Source organism: Gossypium hirsutum, chromosome A10, assembly GCF_007990345.1.
Source record: "Gossypium hirsutum isolate 1008001.06 chromosome A10, Gossypium_hirsutum_v2.1, whole genome shotgun sequence".
NCBI classification, from domain to species: domain Eukaryota; kingdom Viridiplantae; phylum Streptophyta; class Magnoliopsida; order Malvales; family Malvaceae; genus Gossypium; species Gossypium hirsutum.
The window spans coordinates 17,411,879-17,432,135 of NC_053433.1; the positions used below are offsets into that span (position 1 = coordinate 17,411,879).

Here is a 20,257-nt window from a genome sequence, read left to right on the forward strand (position 1 = left end):
ACAATAATTTTTTGAGCTTGGACAGAGGTCTCATTGTAGCAAGAAGCGAAAGTTAAGCTGACTGTGAACTTTGGTGAAGACGAGCAACAAGTCACCGAGTTTGGGGGATTTGAGTTTTGAAACCCAGATTTTTTCCTCTGCATTTTGTTTCGATTCTTTTGTTCTAAACTGATATTTTGGAATATTGATGATGCAAAAACCACTTGAACTTGTGTAGCCTAGCCATGAGTTAACTTAATACAGCTTGGGTTTGCTTTGGATGATGTTTTAACTTCAATTAATGTTTATGGATTAATATGATTCATATTACTGCTTTACCCAATGGTTGTTTTTGTTTAAATGCTTAAGAGAGTGTTGATGAATGCTCAATAAGTCTTAAGGTAGCTTGACACCGACAGGATTAGGTTACCTAGACCGAAGTTGGGTAATATAAGTGAGTGTTGAATGAAATACTTGTGTAAACTTTAGATAGAGAGCCTTACCTTATACAATTTAGAGGGTTGAGATTTAATAATAGTTACTAATACTGAGCCTATAGACATATAGTGCCTTAGGGGTGATAACCCTAGGTCTTGTTTTTGATAAAAGTAAACCACTTTAGTACCCAATCGAATAGTAAGTTCGCCATAGTTTTTCCACGGCATTGTTCACGGGTTAAAATAGATCCCTTAGTAATCTCAGCCTTCACGAAAAATATTCCAACCTTGCTAAAGTCTTTATACTCTTGTTTGATTTGTTGCAATTGTAATCTCTGCTAGTATACTTCATTACTCTCACTTCTAAGGTGTTAATCCTATTTTAATTTCATTAAACATCATTCGATACATTTATCTTTTCTGTTCAATTGTGATGACTTAGACAAAGAGCGCTCATCCAATCCTCGTGGGAACGATACTCACTCATCACTTTATAACTTGATTCGACGTGCACACTTGTACAATTCGCACATCATATTCACACAGGACAAGTTTTTAGCGCCATTTCTGGGGATTGGCGGTCTGTTACTAGCTGTATGCGTAAAGGCACTCCTGCTGAAGGACTTTATCCCTTAGATCCAGAAATTGAAAGAACCTTGCTAAGAAGAAGTGAACAAGAAATGAATCAAGATGGTAACAATCCACCTGCTATGAATGAACAACTTAATCCAGTAGCTCCGAATGTTAATCCTCTTTGTTGCTTAGATGTTTGATGATCGTGATAGGCCAATTCAAGAGCATGTAGTGCCTGTCTTAAACAATATGTAACACCCTATACCTGACCTAGTCGCTTAGCTCGAATATCAGGATGCCACATCACCGTCTCATGTCATACACAACATATAAAAGTTTATTCCAAATAAAACGTATTCCATTTTAGTATTTGTATAGGTTTTAAGTCATTCTTAACGTTTAGTTATATCATTGTGACATGCTAAACATACATCAAATAATCTTATATAATGCTTAAACATGCATAAGGACCAATTAGAAAAATCTCAAAACTGGCTACGAAGGTATCGATACTAGAACGTGGGTGTTGATATTTTCTTTAAGTGGTATCGATACCACCTGGAAAAATGATACCAAACTAGCATTCTGTTTCTCGTCCAAAAATCAAAACATGGAAAATATCGGTACATTTGAAAAAGTATCGATAAAATCACCTTGAATATTGATACTCGTGAAAGGGTATCGATACCAATTTATGATTCTGACTTCCTGAACATTTCAAAACACAAAGGTATCGTTTTTAACACACGAATATCAATACCTCTATTTCAAACCAGAAAAATGCAACATTTTTAAACATTTAAGTAATTCCAACTTGTACCAACTCATCATGCTATCGTATCATCATCAAATAAACATCGAAATGGTTATAGCAAGATTCTCAAACATTGAAAAATAAGTCTGAGCAATAATCAACATAATACGAAACCAATCTCATAAACTTAGGAACAAATAGTCTATGGAACCGTCCTGTAACACCCCTACCTGTCTTCGTTGTCAGATTAGGGTTACAGAGTATCATAGTACAAACTAAAACATTTAAATTCATATAGAAACAATTATTCAAATTTAAATACTAACATTTAATTACACATTTCTTTTATATTATAAATGCACTTACGGGTCTTAAATCGAGCTTTCAGGGTTTTAAAAATAGTTTGGAAATAATGAGGGATTAATTTGAAACAAAACATAAATTTTTAGAAAAATTTGAAAAATTTGAAAATAGGGGTCACACGATCGTGTAGCCAAACTGTGTGGCTCAGAAATATGGTCGTGTCTCAGGTCGTGTGCCAGACCGTGTACAATTTGAAATAAGGTCACACGGCCGTGCACTAGATTGTCTAACTCTCTGTTTAATATACACGATCGCGTGAGGAGACCGTGTGCGGCACATTTCGTGCGACAGCCCATGTCCCAGGCCGTGTGCCCCTAAAAGTACCTTCAAAAACAAGTTTACCATATCGTGCTTACTTGGGATGCAAGCATACCATTTACCGGCAAGTAAACATACTTAAAACACACCTAAAGAAACCCGAAAAATGCCAAAACACACACATATCATTCAATCCTAACACTTAACCAATGTACCATCATTGGTACCTTAAACACCTATATCAAACATGTCAATTAACCATTTCTTTCACATTCTATTCTACCATGAGATATCTACTTCCAGAGGTATAAACAAGCAACCAAAAACACATATATATAGAGAATTACATGTCGAAATCAAGATATATATAGAAGTAAGTTCAAACCATCTCATATTGGAAAAATAGCATAAAAACTCCTATTACATGCCATTTATAACCATCAACAAAATAACCCAAAAACTACCAAATTGATGGATGGATGGTGTGTTTGTGCTCCGACGAGGTTTCAACAGGTCAAGCTTTACGATGATCTACAAGACAAAGAAAACAACTATATAACCAATTGGTGCTTAGTAAGCTCGTATAATCTTTGTAACACCCCTCACCAGTATTCAATGCCGAAATAGGGTTTCAGAGCATTACCGGACTTACGAAACCATTAAACAACCATTTAGCATGCATAACATCATTTCATACATTCATCATTCAAACTCAATCAATTTGTCCCTAATACAAACCTACGAGGCCCTAAACATGCATTGGGATTGGTTCGAGACTAAACTGATAACTTTTAAAACATTTGAAACACTTAGAAAATTTTTCTAAAAATAGGGGACACACGTCCGTGTGGCCAAGTCATGTGACCTTGTGGACATTCAAAATGGAAGCACATGGCCGTGCCCCAGCTCGTGTTCTACCCCGTGTAACTCTCTGACTTGGGTCATATGACCAACACACATGCTCGTGTGGATAGCCAGTGTGCCCTAAAAATGGCCACACACGCCCGTGTGCCAGGCCGTGCCAAACCTGTAAGTATACTGACTTATACCACACGGCCAAGTCACACGCCTGTGTGTGAGGCCATGTGAAGCATACTGACTTGATTTTAATTTCATCACTAGGGGACACATGACAGTATAACAAGACCGTGTGTCACACACGGCTGAGACACACACCCTTTTCTCTGCCCGTGTGGACAAAAATAGACTATTTACCAAGCCAATTTGCCACCCATACTTATGTTCACCTAAGCAACCACTATGACACCAAATCATAGTATAAATAAACATCCAATTTAGCCATAAACAAGGCTAATTTATACCATTTCCAATACTAGCAACCAATATGCTTATACCTCAAGTTTTATCCAATCAAAACATACCAAAATACATATACAAATCATCTAGTTTACCTATCATACGTTATTTTGCACCAATTTACAAGCATGATATCAATGCCACAAACTACATAATATAAGTCATTCACATATCCATTTATGGACTCAAAATATCAACTATATATGCATATATATGTACATAATCAAATATACCAAAATAAGGCAACATTCATGGCCATATTTACAAACCAAAACATATGCCATTACAAGCCATTACAAGTTTAAAATCACTATCAATCCATAATCAAAAGGACTCAAAACACCTATACATGCCATATACTTAATATACCAAAGTCCAAAGGTACCAAGTGATAAGTGGTAATGTGAAACGATCTCCAACGATCCACGAATCCAAGGTAGCTTCGATATCAATATAAAACACGGGAAAAATACACAAAGTAAGCTAATAAGCTTAGTAAGCTTGTATTATATAAACTTAACTAATCACAAATACACCATTCATCAATTTAAACATATTAACATGAAATCCATGATTACTAACAAACCTTTCACATGCTTATTCATAGTCTTATATGCAAACCTCGTAACTTCTTCGATTTAAAGCTCATACTATGCATGTACATACCTGTACCAATCCGTATTAAGCTCATTCGGAATATCGTTGAATACTTGATACCTCGCACACAAAGTGCCGTTCATAGCCGAAGCTATCTCAAATCGCACACTAAGTGCCAAATATAGCCGAAGCTATCTCGATCTCGCACACTAAGTGCCATATATAGCCGAAGCTATGTCGAATCACAAACTAAGTGCCATATATAGCCGAAGCTATCTCAATCTCGCACACTAAGTGCCATATATAGCTGATTAGTCTTCGAACATGACTGTAGTCCCGCATATACAATTTATGCACTATCAAAGCATTAAAAGCATAATTATAACAATGCTTATTATATACGAACTTACCTCAGATATTAAAATGGCGAATCGAGTCGATTAGTTGATAACTTTCGTTTTTTCCCGATCTTGATCCAAATTATGTTTTTCTTAATATGCTTAAGGTACCATGGCCGAACTTTCAAAAGCACAAAAATGGTGTTTTCCTTCTTTAATTTTTGGCAATGAAGAAGATGGACACCAAATTGTGATTTTGTTTTATTTATTTTATGTTTAATTACACATTTACTTAATTAACCTTAATTATAAAACATTAAAATCACTTAATGCATGTCCATAATTGTTCACTCACAATTGAAATGGTCTAATTACCACATAAGGACCTCCATTATTTAATTTCATAGCCATTTAATACCTTTAGCTAACAGAACACCAATTTTGCATTTTACGCAATTTAGTCCTTTTTATCAAATTAACTATTCAAATAATAAAATTTCTTCACGAAACTTTCACACATACATACTATCATGCTGTAAACACTTAAAATAATATTAAAATAAATTTTTCAACCTCAGATTTATGGTTCCGAAATTACTATTCTGATTTGACTAAAAACGGGCTGTTACAACGGGCTGTTACAATCTTAAATGTAAACTTACCTTTTAAACTCAATTTATATAAATTTGATGCATAATCTCATTATCATACTCATGAATTTATAAAATCCTATACGCATGACAAGTCCAACAAGTTAGTGAGCTCCACAAGAAAACATATAATCTCATCATGTCATAAAACACATAATAGTAACATATCAAATATACCTTCCATTCACCATAATACCAATTTGCATAACTTATCCAAATCAAAGCATTATACCAACATCTTCCATTTCAATAGTTCATATAATTAAGCTTACTCTTTTACATCTTTATTACTTGCTAAACCAAATGAAACAACGTCGGGTACACAGGAACCATGCTCACACAAAGTGTGACTGTATCTTTAATCGTAACCATATTTGTAATGCTCACATGAGCTATGAAGTGGGCCTGATCACATGAGCTATAAGTCGGGATGTTAAGCTACATGATGTTGCTCATACGAGCTGTGGAGAATTCGCAATAAATGGAAGACCTCAGCCACCGGTAGGACATCCAAGACTAGCACCCGAAACCGTATAACCCTTAATGACATGTCATTTGTATCCTAAGTATTCAAAGATTCACACAGGACATATTACATATCCTTTAATTCCTTTTTCGATATAACATTTCATATGCATATTTAGGAAATTTACATTTTCCACAATTCATCAATTAATCACCTTAATCATTTAATCTCATTAAGCATATAATACATCATAATAATTTAAGATATTGGTAACATAATTATTCATTAACATTTAAACAAAGCTACAAGTAATGGATTAACAATTATACAAACTTACCTCGACTAAAATAGTTGCAAAAATAGAGCCAACAACTAGTCCAATACTTTAGCTTTTCCTCGATTTAAATCCGATTGGTTTGTTTCTTGATCTAGATAATAATTTTCATTCAATTAATACAATTCTAACACTTAAATAAGCAGTTTTATACAATTAAATCCTTCCATCATCATTTTATAAAATTACCCTAATATTTTACCATTTATACAATTTAGTCTCTAAACCTGGAACTCACAAATTAACCACAAATAAAGAAAACCCATGCTATTCAATTTTTTCCTAGTCCCTACTCAGCCCACCTTTATCAAAATTTCACTAAAATTCCATGAAGTTTTCTTATTTTAACAATTTAATCCTTAAACATTAAAATTACTGAAAATCACTTTACAAAATAATCTTATTTAACTATCAAACTTGTATTTCTACCACCAAATTTAAAAAACACCTCAAACTAAAAAATGACATAATTCTAAACGTTTAACATTTTTATGAATTAATCTCTGAGTTAGCTAGATTAAACTAAAACGAACTCAACAATATAAAATTGTTAAAACAAACTTAAAAATATAAAATTTACTAAAAACTGATAGCTAAAGAACTTACATGCGTGAGAAAAAGCAAGACCGAAGGTTGAAGAGGCTAAAGCCATGGAGTTTCGGTGGAAGACTTCAAAAATAAAGAAGATGATATGTTTCTTTTATTATTATTATTTATTTAATCATTTGTTTAAATTAATAATAATATTATAAAACATATAATTTTTAATCTTTTTCATTATTATTTAATTATGATATAAGTGCTCTCCAATTAACAAAATAAGCTATTTAATTAATAAAAATCAATAGCGAATGAATTTTTTAACTTTTACGATTTAGTCATTTTTCTTTAATTAACTATTTAAATATTAAAATTTCTGGACCAAGCTTCAATACATCTATATAACCACTCCGTAAATATTTAATAAAAATATTTACGTGCTCGGTTTACAGAAACGAGGTCTCAATACCTCATTTTCTAAAACCACTTAACTTTAGGGACATGCCACTTAAACCTAATTATTCGTTCAATTAACAAAAATCATTAAATCAAATTTCAACGTAATTCTATATTTGACTTGTAAATATTAAATAATAATATTTATGGGCTTATTTGTCGAATTTGTGGCCCCGAAACCATCATTTCTAACACCACTAAAAAATAGGTTGTTACACGTCCATTATCATCCCTAAGGTGGTATAATTGTCACTTTAGTCCTTAGTCTTTTTTTTAATTAAAATCTATAGAAATTGAACTTTTAATACTTTTAAAATTTAGTTTCTATACCTTAATTAAATACTAATTCAAAAAATTTATCTATTCAAAATTAAATTCACTTATATAATAAATATTTAATAGTTCTGTTTATGAAAACGAGATCCTGAAACCATAATTTTTAATACCACTTATTTTAGGAACATTACACTTGTACCTTAATTAACTATCAATTAAACAAAATTACCAGATCAAATTTTAATATATTTCTATACAGCCACGAGCACGGTTTACGAAAATGATATTTTGGAATCGTAATTTTTGATACCACTGAAAAATTGGGTTGTTACAAGACGTGTTTTTGATTTTTCTCTCACAAAACGACCCATTTCTTTAAATTTCAAGAAAAAAACAACCTAATTTACTAATTTACTTTAAAAAACGAGATTTTTCCTAATTCTCAAAAAAAAAAACTACTTAAAATAATAAAAAAGAGAATAAATATCAAAATTATATATAAACTTCAATATAATGTGCAACTGTATACATAAACTTTAATTTGGTGCAATTATACATGTGAAACTCTAATTGTGATTCAAATATATACTTGTAACTTTAATTTTGATTTAATCATACAATTTTAAATTAATAAATACATCAATTTATTTTTATATTAGATAAATATAATTATTTATTTATGCAATATATAAACATAAAAATGATGTATCAATAATTGTGTTAATAATTTATAAGAATTGGATCAAATTAAAATTTTATGTATAAAATTACACAAAATCAATGCTTAGATATAGAATTACAAATTAAACTATAATTCATGAATAATTTTGGTATTTATAAAATAATATAAAGTTTTAAAGTCTCCTCGTCTAGTAGAAGGAGAGATCCGTAACTTTGTCCTTTCTTGAAGAAAACAATAAACTGAATAAATAAATAAATAAATAAGTACTAGCATGGGCATGGCTGAGATGTGGTTACTGTTTTTGGTTTGTTGTAACTATAGCTTTTGTCGTTCCCTCTCAGTTTCCACTTTTTTTTTTTTTTTAATCTCAAATATTACTAAAAATCAACTATGAGCAGTGAAATAAATAACCCACAAAACACAGACATGAAGATCACCATTTAAAGATGTGGCTCTTTTTATCCCTTTTCAAACACTTGTTATTATTCAAAGCTTCAACTCATGCTTTTCAGAGGCTGTTTTGATTGGTTCCTTCTCCAAAATGGATTTTGGGGTTCCGGTTTTGGATGGTATTCTGGGTCCTGAAAACGGAGCTCCATCTCAACCTCAGCCTAAGCTAGAAAGATCTGAAGATCACTGCAAGTGTTCCAAGTTGCAAAGAAGTGGTGATTTGCTCACTCCCAAGACAATGCCATTGCATCAACCTTCTCCTTTGTTGAGATCTAATTCTTTGGTCTCAGCTGACACTGGCCCTCATGAGCATATGCTCTGCTTCTCTTCACTCAATTCTGAAGTTCCTTTTATCAACATCAAAGATGGTGACTTTTTGGAGATAAGTACACAAAATAGTGGTTTTTCTTACTATCAACCTAAACCCTCCTCATATACTAGAAATGCAGGTAACTTTTTTTTATGGATTGGGTCCAAAAAGTTGCTTCTTTGGTGGGTTTGTTTTGGTTTCTGATTTTTCTAGGTGCTGAATATGGGGCTACTTAAATGTTCAAGTAGATTTGTTTTCTAGTAGAAATTTCAAGTTTCTTGCCATCAGAAACTGTTTGGTCTTTTTTTTTAAGGGTTTATGGCATATGGATGTCCAATAAATGTTGTGGGCAAGTGAAGCCTTTGAATGTTGTGGTTTCAGGTTATGGCTCTGGAAGCTTAAATGCAAGCATGCATGGGGGTTTTAATGGTGTCAGAGGGCCATTTTCTCCATCTCAATGGATTGAGTTAGAACACCAGGCATTGATCTACAAATACATCACTTCTAATGTGGCAGTGCCTTCCAATTTGCTCAACCCACTCAAGAAGTCACTTTATCCTTATGGCTTCACCAGCTCTCCTGCTGGATATTTGCCTCCCAATTCATGTAAGTTTAATATCTTTTTTTTTTACTAAGATCTCTTCTTTGTTGTTTCTCTGTTTTTGAATCCTCTATTTGGGTTTTCTTTCTTTTTCAAGTGCTTGTTAGATTCCATGTATTGCTGTTGTATCCTATTTGACTTTGCTGCTTGTAACAGGAAATTTTGGATTTTGCAGTTATGTCTTACAGTTTATGCAATGATCTCGAAGTTTTCTGTTTCCCTTTCTTTCTTTTTTTCACAAATTAAAAGTAATTTTAGCTAAAATGTAACAAGGTATTTTTTTCCCTTTTTTTTATGTGCTTGCTTGTCTTTAATATTGACCAATGGATGGTTATTTTTGGTTTATAATAAAAAATTATATGTAGTGGGATGGGGCTCTTTCCATCTGGGGTACTCTGGCAGCAATGACCCTGAGCCGGAGAGGTGTCGTCGAACTGATGGAAAGAAATGGCGGTGCTCTCGGGATGCTGTTGCCAACCAAAAGTATTGTGAAAGGCACATAAACAGGGGCCGCCATCGTTCAAGAAAGCGTGTGGAAGGCCAGACTGGCCATGCTGCCTCTAGGACCTCTAATCCAAAGTTGCTGCCGATGTCTTCGTCAATGTCGACTTCAGTGATAACTGGTGGCGATGCATCTAGCAGCCTCGCGATTGCACAGCAGCACCAGTTTAAGAACTGGCAATCTGGTGCTACCCATCATTCTGCGGATGCCCTTGTCAACAGGTAACAAAAATATCGATCATGCGTTCGAGATTTTGCTTTATTTGCTTGCATTGGTATTATTCCTTTAGTGATTTATCGGATGGTATTGCTTTGAGCAGTTGGAATAGGGATACTTTCTTCTCCTTTCTTTTTCACTTTAAAGTAGATCCCCATTGTTTCATCTTTACTTTGGTGACATTGACAACACCTTCTAGTTGGGACTTAGGATTCTCTTTCTTGGAGCGTTTTCAATTATTTCTATTTTGACTTTGGTTAATAGGATACATTGCTGATTAAAATCGAAATTCTTGATCTTTAATCATGTTCATTATTTCGACTGTCTTTTAAGTTGTTTCTAAACGAAGAGGATGTTTGTGTGGCAGAATACAAGATCCGTGGGCATCGTCCGTGATGTCTTCCACCACCAACCTGAAGTCCAACAACTCGACGTTTATGATTACAAAACAAGGTGTTCCGTTTGCAGAATTCTCTCCATTAGATTTTGGACATGTTGCCTATGATTCTCCTGTGAATCTGTCACATAGAAGCTCGATCGTGGAATCCAAAGAGTATGGTCCATACCTGGACTTCACTACTGATCAGGAAACCCTAGACCAAAATCTGCTTCACCAATTATTCGATGACTGGCCCAAGGGTGAATCCATCCACTCCGTCATTACTTGGCCAGGGGAGTTAAGATCGGACTTGACCCAACTCTCTATATCTATTCCTATGACATCTTCCGAGTTCTCATCATCCTCGTCCTCACCTGCACAAGAGAAGCTTGCCCTTTCACCTCTTAGCTTATCTCGGGAATTCGATCCAATCCAAATGAGCTCGGTAGTCAAAAACGACATTAGTGATTTCTGAACCAAAACGGATACCAATATCAGGGGGAAGTTCAATGGGGGGTCCTTTAGGAGAGGTCCTAGCCAACATGGGGAGCAATGCGGGTACCTGCAGGAACTCATCAGCACTCAGTCTCTTATCCGAAGGTTGGTCCGGCAGCCCACATGCACGATCTTCGTTGTCAACAGGTCTGCTGCAGACGACACCTTTCAGATCACTTTCTGATATCAGTTCTGGGAACAATTCTATATATGAGAATAAGAAGTCCTGTGACAGAGCGAGCCTTTGCGATGATGTGCTCAGCTCGACTCTTGTAAGTTCAACTTTGATTCCTTCTGTAATCCGAAGCTAAAGATGGGAAGTTGGGAGAAGAACTAAGCATGGAGGAGAGCTTGATTAGAAGAATCTTTGAAGAACTTTGTGTTTGTCTAATGAATTTTCTTTTAATCTTTGGTTAAATTTTAACTTGATTGTTCTTTCTTTTTACAAGTAGAGAATATTGAAGATTCTTAGCTCATTTGGATTTGTGGGTGCATAGTATATCTATAGTTTGAGAGTTGATTTGATTTTATAATCTTATTAATTGTCTCATTTTTCCTAAGATTTTTGGGCCTGTAATCAAAGATGTTTCAGTTTGGAAAAGTATTTAAAAAGAATTTACGGGGTGATAAATGGTTCGGTTTTGAAAAAGAAAATACAATTCATGTATATATATATATATATATATTTTAAAGGTTAAATGTGCAAATTAGGACGTACGCATTCTTTTTAAAGATCAACTTTAATGAAAGTATTTAGATAACTGTCTAAACTTTTATGAAAATATTTAGATAATAGTCTAATTAGTTATAGCATTTGGAAAAGCAAAGGTTTGGTGTTCATTTCACCATTTTTATAAATATTTATTTCTCAGATTTTTATATAAATAATCACTAAAAACTTAAACCCCAAATTAAATAATATGCAATGACTAAAGTCACAAATAATTGGATGATTGATCTATCTATCTATATATAATATTTTTGGAAGTTTCTTTTTTCTAATATAATATATTATAAAATCAAAATATTTAATTGAGAAATTTTTTTTGGCTAAGTTGATATAATTTACCATTTTTTCAATTTGAGTAAAAAAATAAACCAAAATGAATTATTACTGAAACCAAACTGGATGAAATTGAATAAAAAGAAAACCAAATTGGAAGCGAAGATTAGAAAAAGTAAAAGTGGGGGATGAAAACAGGTGCGCAAACTTCAATCATTATAATAATAATTATAGATAACTTGCAAAATACATATGATGAATAAGCGGGATAGGTCCATTTTTGTTGACACCCATGTTTTCCAGCCGCTTAGATTGGTAACATATGTGAGATTGAACTCCTTGACTCCAGGCAGGACGCACATTTGCCTTGCACATGGGACCATCTCTTTCCATATTCCATACTTGCATTGGATTTCGATTATATTGAATTAAAATAGAGGACAGCTCTTCCAATATTTATTAAGATTTTTCTAATAACTACATAGTTTTTTATATGTCTACATAAGGTGAAAGTTGATTTAAAATTTAGAATTAAATTTATTGATAATTTTGAAAGGAAACTTCTTGAATATAAAGAAAAATATTTTTTAATTTTTCTTTTCACTTTAGTTTCGATTAAAGGGTTCTTTAACTTAGAGAAAGGATTGTATAAAACAGTGACGTTACGTCATCTGTATCCATTTCTAATAGTTTTATGTCACTTCAATATTCTTATCCGAATTTCAAGATTTTATCCTGAATTTCAGTATTTTAATTTGAATTTGATTTTTTTCAAGATAAAATCTTGAAATTCAGGGTAAGAATACTGACGTGGCATAAAACTATTGGAAAGGCTCACTGTTTCATACAACCATTTCCCCTTTAACTTATCATAGAATGACTTGAGGTGATTTTTTTTATAGTATCAATTATATGAATAAAAGAGATAAAAATAATCATTTGATATTATCATTGTCTCATTTAATTATTCTATAATGATTTAAACTTTTTTATTTATAATTTACCGCTTATTAATTTAATTAATTAAAAACAAAATGATCATTTATAATTATCATTTAATTATTTTATTTTTAATTAGTAATAATATCAAATTTCATCATTTAAGTAAATTAAATTAATTTAAAAAATTATAGTATAATCATTTTTATCATTACAACTTTGACTATGATCCACAATAAGTTCTGCTTGACACGTATGTGTTTTATTTATTTCAACAATGGGATGGGATGGGACCATATCTGAAACACACAGTGTGGTAGTTGGGTTCCAATAATTGGGGGGACTGAAAGTTGAAGCCTTAAAATATCTGAAATGATATAGTTTGACATGATTGACTCAATAGTAAGAAGGCAATAGTTTGTTTCTTTATATGCCTGAGTAAATAATCAATTTTGACTGAACCTACAGGAAAATGTGAAGCTGGGAAAATGAAAAACACTGTTTCAGTTGTTGTTGACACCGAAAAATAATATCAGGGAATTAATAACAAGTGGTGAAATAGAGGATTAATTGGGAATGTCACTCTAGTCGCGGTTCAGAAAACCTACTGATGAAACTAAAATTTCCCCCAATGATTTTAGGACCAAAAGAGGCCGTGTGACTGCTGTTATAAACTGAAACTGCCTTGGTTGTGATTTCGAGTAATTAACTGCGGTAACATATCACATTATCTATGCATTTAAAATAACATTAAATTATGATACATTATGAATGAATTAATAAAAATTTGATATAAATTTTTTTTTCTTTTTTTTTATATGCTTATCTTTAATATTAACCTTAACTTAGGTCATGGTAGTCGGTGACAGTAGGATAGTCAGTAGTGTTATGTTGGCAAATGAGATCATGGTCTTGGTTCGTCTTCTTTGTTGGATTCTTTTTTCTTAAAGAGAATTCAAATTTTAATAATGTCACTGTTGAAATTTTCATGTTGCAAATAAATCAAAAAAATGCTTTGGACTAATTATGGAGCGATCCTTAACTTTAGTCAAAAGTAAAAAAATGTCACATCAGTAATTTGTAAGTGAATTAACGATAATAACCTATTCAAGCAATTATCTTAATTAGAGTATCTAAATTAATAAAAAAAATTTGAAGCGGCCAAAATAGGGTTAACTTTGCTTCATCAAGTTCCTTGTTTATCCTATCAATAATTTGATTCTTTTCAAGAATTTCTTTTTCAAGGGCTTTCTTCTTGCTTTTAAGAATACATACCTCTGTGCACATATCTTCGTTAATTTTGCACACAATTTCCAATTTTTTAGCAAATGGAAATAAGCATTTCCTATTGATCCCTTGTCACTTTCATCCTCATTATCAACTTTTATCTTGACAATAAATGTCACATAATTGCTCATTTATTCATTAGATACAAATACATCATCTTTCATTTCTTCGTCACTCCATGTAGGTACCAACATTTTTTGCTTTTTCTTGGTATTTGTGCACTTGGATTGTTTGTGCCTATACCTTTTGCATTTGCAGCACTTGACAGTTTTCCTTCTCAAGTACTCACCTTTAGTCTGATTTTTTTTTTGGCATTTTTTCTTCATGATCATCAGTGACCATCTTTTTCTTTGCGAAGCACTTCAAAGTCCATTAATTTTTTTTTGAAAGTAGTGTTATAACACCTAAACTTGACTTAGATGTTATTGTAGAATCAGGAAGGTTACGTTAATAAATTGAAGATTTTAACAATTATTTTTTTAAAATGGATCTAATTCTAAAATCGAAATCGAGGTCGAAGACTTTATAAAAACTCGTCACTACTTATTGGTAGGAGAAGTTTGACCTACATAAAATGTTTATGTGAAATCTTAAATTGTTTACTTATGAAACTTGATTTTTTTACAAAACCGTCTCGAAATCAACTTTAGTTACTCGCTTTGCAAAATACACAATATTAATTAAAACTTTGCAACAAAAAATTTCAGATTTGTTCAATTTTATAAATTTCTCATATAATTCAAATTATGAGAAAATCATGCAATTTTTTTAAAAAAACTAACTAAAAATATTTAGCAAAGCCCAAATACCAAAGTTAAAGTCCGTAAATAGTCCAACAGTTCATAAAACTCAGAATAAAAGTTTTCGTAAAATTTAATTCAATAAATCGAACCGAGCTCCTGAGCACCACCAAATCCTAACTCTGAGGATCACCTGAAAAATGTTAAACAAACAGAGTGAAATGAAAAGCCTAGTGTGTGCCTTGATCCACAAACAAAAATCACTTGATCCACAAACAAAAATCACATCAAAACTACTTTAATGCATATATCAGAACAGACTGATAAAAAATTTCACATGTATAAATGCATATATCAGAACAAAATAATCTTACCCTTGTCTGCTACACACCACTCCGTCCAATCAATCACACCATATAGGACTACAAAAGCCCATCCATCCATCACACCAATAAGTGAGCGTATGTCACTATACAGATAAGTACAGTCAAGTTGCCAGAAATAATGCGATGAACCACCAGAATCTGATAATTATGGTCTAGCCACCAGAATTGCAGTAAAACTGCCAGAAACACACTTCCTCCATCACATATCCATATCCCACACTAATGTACATGCAAAAAAATACTAACATCTCATGTTACATATGATGTAACACCCTTAACTCGTCTCCGTCGTAGGATTAGGGTTACAGAGCATTACTATACTATCGAAAACATTTAACATCATAATGTTTAAATGAATTAAACATATCATAGTCCATTCAATTACATGCATTCTGTCCCTAAATTGAGCCATCGAGGCCCTAAAAATAACATAGATGTAATTCAGGACCAATTTGAAACAAAACAAAAAGTTTAGGAAAAAGTTACAAAAATTGGAAACAAGGATCACACTGCCATGTGGCCAGGCCGTGTGGAATCACCCCAGGCCGTGTAATTTTTGAACAAGGGACACACAACCGTGTCCCAGCCTGTGTCCTCACCCGTGTAACTCACTGAGTAGGGTCACATGGTCGTGTCACACGCCCGTGTGCCAGATCGTGTAACTCTCTGAGTTGCCCTTGTCCTAAGCCGTGTGAACCCAAATTTTACTTAATTCGAGTCATTCAAAACCATTTCATACATATTTATATAAATCATTTGTGTACACAATCAAGGGGTTCAAACACCATTCAAACTTGTATAGACATACCATTTCAAGCATCCTAATTTACCTAAACAATATGCCATTCAAACGCACCACAAACATACCAAAAGATAATATGCCAACACAAGTCAACATTACCTTATTTCAAGCATCATAATCTAGCTCAATTACTTGCCAAAACATACCTCAAAATGACCATTCTCAACCATTACAAGCCTACCAAGAGACCATGCTTTTCAATAACTAAAAGTGGTTAAGATGACCTTACCTAACAAGCATACAAAATCAACCATTAATACATCCATGAGCCATCAATACAATAGACCTATACATGATAATATTGCCATTTCCATACATGATAACCTAGCTCATATATGAACTAAAACATGTCACAAGTAATCATTTTCAAGTCGTCTTCAACATGCCAAGATAACCTTAAAAACAAGCACTTTAAAGTAACCAAAATCACATAACTTGGTAAGGAATCAACATGTTCCAAACCAACCTAGCTTTCAAAGCTTATACATGTCAAAACACCATTAACACATACATCATAATACCATTACAAACCACCCTATACATGCCATTATAAACCTTAGCCAAGTTACTCAAGAACTACCAAATTGTCTACTTGATAGTTTGATAGATTTTCGACAAGCTTCCAACCAAATCGAGCTTCCGATAATCTATAAAACAAGGAAAATAACTACATAAGCAATGAATCTTATTAAGCTCATATAAACTTAAAACATAACTTACCATTTCAATAATGAAATTTATAGAATAAGTATAAACCTTTACCAATGCCATAAGCTTAATAAAAGCTTATATAACACCATCAAACTCACAAGTTAGTATACTTGTTCATAATACATATGAAATCAACCATGTATAAACATAGCATTTAATTCATCATCATTACATACGATCATGATTCATTCCATTTACTTAATTACTAATTCCAATATTACAATTCAGAGATTAAACATAAACCATTACCAATGTCATGAGTTTAGTATAAGGCTATTCAAACATCATCGAACTCACATGTTAATAGATTCATCAACAACACATAAAAACTCATTTATATCATAAGTAGGATTTCATAAGATACATTACATAAGCATCAACCCTTTCATATAGTCATGAGTTTTTCCATTAAGCCACTTACCATTCCATTCCTTTTCTTACCTGTTGAACCATCTAGAATTACATCAGATACTCAGGAAAGCTCACATGAAGTGTGCCTTTACGAATAACCGTAACCTTTCCTTTACATTAATGCTCACACGAGTTGTGAAATGGGCTTTCTCACACGAGCTATGAGTCGAAATGTAAGCTACAAGATTCTGCTCACACGAGCTGTGGAGAATTCGCAACAAATGCAGGACCTCAGCCATCGGTAGGACATTCAAGACCAACACCCGAAACATGAAATCCCTAATGAAATGTCATTTGTATCCTAAGAATTCTTAAGGTTCAATCGAAACTTGTTATCTGTCAAATCATCATATCATTTATACATTTATAATCTAATTCATTTATATTACAAAAACATAATAAATAGTTAATTTAACTAACATTAAAATAGACATAGTTCATACAAACTTACCTCGATAAATACAATTTTAAAACGAAGTTGATGACTAATCCATCACTTAGCTTTTCCTAAATTTTGATCCGCTTGGCTCGTTTTTTAATTTAAATAATAAATTTTTATTCAATTAAATCATTCAAATAGCTTAACATAATTAATTCAAGCCTATAATCCATTTTAAGGTGAATTTATAAAATTATTTAGTCCTTAAACCTGAAATTCTAAATTTAACAAAATTTTAACAATTTCCCATGTCAACCGAATTTCTTCCTATGCTAGAACAGTCCACAATTCTTCACAATTTACAAAAATTCCATAAAACTTTAAATATTTTATCAATTAAACCCATTAACTAAAAACTATCAAAAATCACTTAATAAACTATTTCTAACCATCTACCAATATTTCAATTTCACTAATTAACATTAAAATAACTAAAAATAATCTATGGAAACATCTAAAATCCTTAAAATTTTCAAAAATAAAGGTACGGGTCAGCTGGATCTAGTTGCAACGATCACAAAAACATAAAAAAAATATAAGAAACGGGTGAAATTTTCATTCACATGCAAAGAAAATGTGATAGCCGAACCTTCAACCTTCAATGGTGATTTTCCCCTTTCTCAATTTTGGTCAAACACAATTAGGAAGATGATAATCCACTTTTGTTTTATTTTACTAATTATTTCTTTATTAAATTACCAATTTACCCTTTAATTATTCATACATTTTCAACCTATTTCATGCCTTAATCGTCCATGCAATTTAAAAGTGGCATAATTACATTATAAAACCTCCCACCTTTACTAATTACTTCCTTAATCACATAATTCGATAATAAATGAGTTTTTATATCTATAACAATTTAGTCTTTTTTATTTAATTAACGAACTAAACATGAAAATTTCTTAACCAAATTTTAATACAACCTTAATAACACTCTATAAAAATTTAATAAAATATTTATGGCTTGATTTATAGAAACGAGATCCTAATACCTCATTTTCTAAAACCACTAGACTTTAGGGTCATACATATTATCATAGCAAAAATAGATCTATGACATGCTTATATAAGTGTCATCAAAACAGGTTATGTCACATAGCCTACACAGAGTTTTAGTAATCAGAGTCATACTTTACTAACATGCATATGCTTAAATTACAGGTTTCATGGTCTTACATGTTTACAGAGTATCTACAAATTTGACTTTAAAATCTTAATTTTGGCCCAAATTGAGCCCAACAATTCACCCAAAATGGGCGAACACACCCTGCTTGTCCAGACCGTGTGGCCCACACGATCTACCACACTTCTGTCTGACCCGCACGGCTAATCACAAGGCCGTGTGAACCACGCGGTTTACCACACGACCAACCAAACAGTCGTGTGACACAGCCTACTAGCTTTAAAAATTTCACAAAATTCTAGATTTTTGTGACCATTTTCAGTGTTTTCAAGTTAGAAACACACACCTTAAAGCTTCTAGAATATCAGCACTAAAATCGCAACAAGGGCCTGAACAACATGCATAGAAAAACCCAATTAAAAACCAATTATCGAAACCTAATTAAAGTTTCAACACTAAGTTACTTAAGAAACAACCCTCTAAACCCAACATTTGGTCACTTACCCAAAAAAGTCAGCAACTTCCAGAGCACTTAACTCGTTGGGAGATTATTAGTTCCACAATCAACACCTATTCAAGTCCAAAAAAATTAATAAAAAATGAATCTCAAACCAAACCGTTCGACTCATCCACTTACCTCCACACGAACAAAAAATCAATACCAAATCCTTACAGAACGAGTACTACTACTTACCTGAAATAAAACAACAAAATGATGGAGAATCGACAGCACAAAAAAATGATGAATCACAGAATAATAGAAGAGAACAGAGGGGGCAATCAAAAAGAAGGAATAATAAAATTTTGGTAGAAAAACAAAAGAAAATAGTAGAAAGAAGAAGGGAATAATGTGAAAAGAAAGTAGGAAATTGGATAGTAGATGTGGGGAGAAATTTTAGGGATGTTAATATTTTCAAATAAAATAATAAATCTAATAAAATTTAACCCATCAGATTAGTTAGCAATTGGATTTAACTGAAATTCTAAGGCCTTGGGTGACAACAACAGAATCTAGGCAAAAATTAAATTTGTTTCTCACGTACAAGATTCAAACACAGGACCTCTGGGTAATCTAAGACGTTACCACTAAATAGTAGGCTCATTGTTGTTAGCAAACTAACAAAATTAAAATATATGCCTTACGACTCAAGTCAGACATAGTTTCAAAATTAATGGAAAAATTACAAAGAGTAAAGAATTGAACATAGGACCTAAAGTAGACATCCAAGGCACTTAACCACCAAACCAAACCAAATTCCTTGACATGATTCCTACAACCTTAATTCAAAAACAGGACGTGACCACTTCTGGTTTATTAATCCAATTTCTACTAACCTGATTTTTAGGACGTGACAACTTTCCCTTCTTTAAAAGAATTTGGTCCTCGAAATTCCCGTTGTCACACCATTCACTTAACCACAAAATCTGTACTCCTTATTC

The 20,257-nt window shown here is 32.5% G+C and overlaps 1 pseudogene; it reads left to right on the forward strand.

Annotated features, from left to right (window-relative positions):
* The first annotated feature begins 8,314 nt into the window (after positions 1-8,314).
* Positions 8,315-11,501, forward strand: LOC107914348 (growth-regulating factor 1-like; annotated as a pseudogene).
* Positions 11,502-20,257: the final 8,756 nt, after the last annotated feature.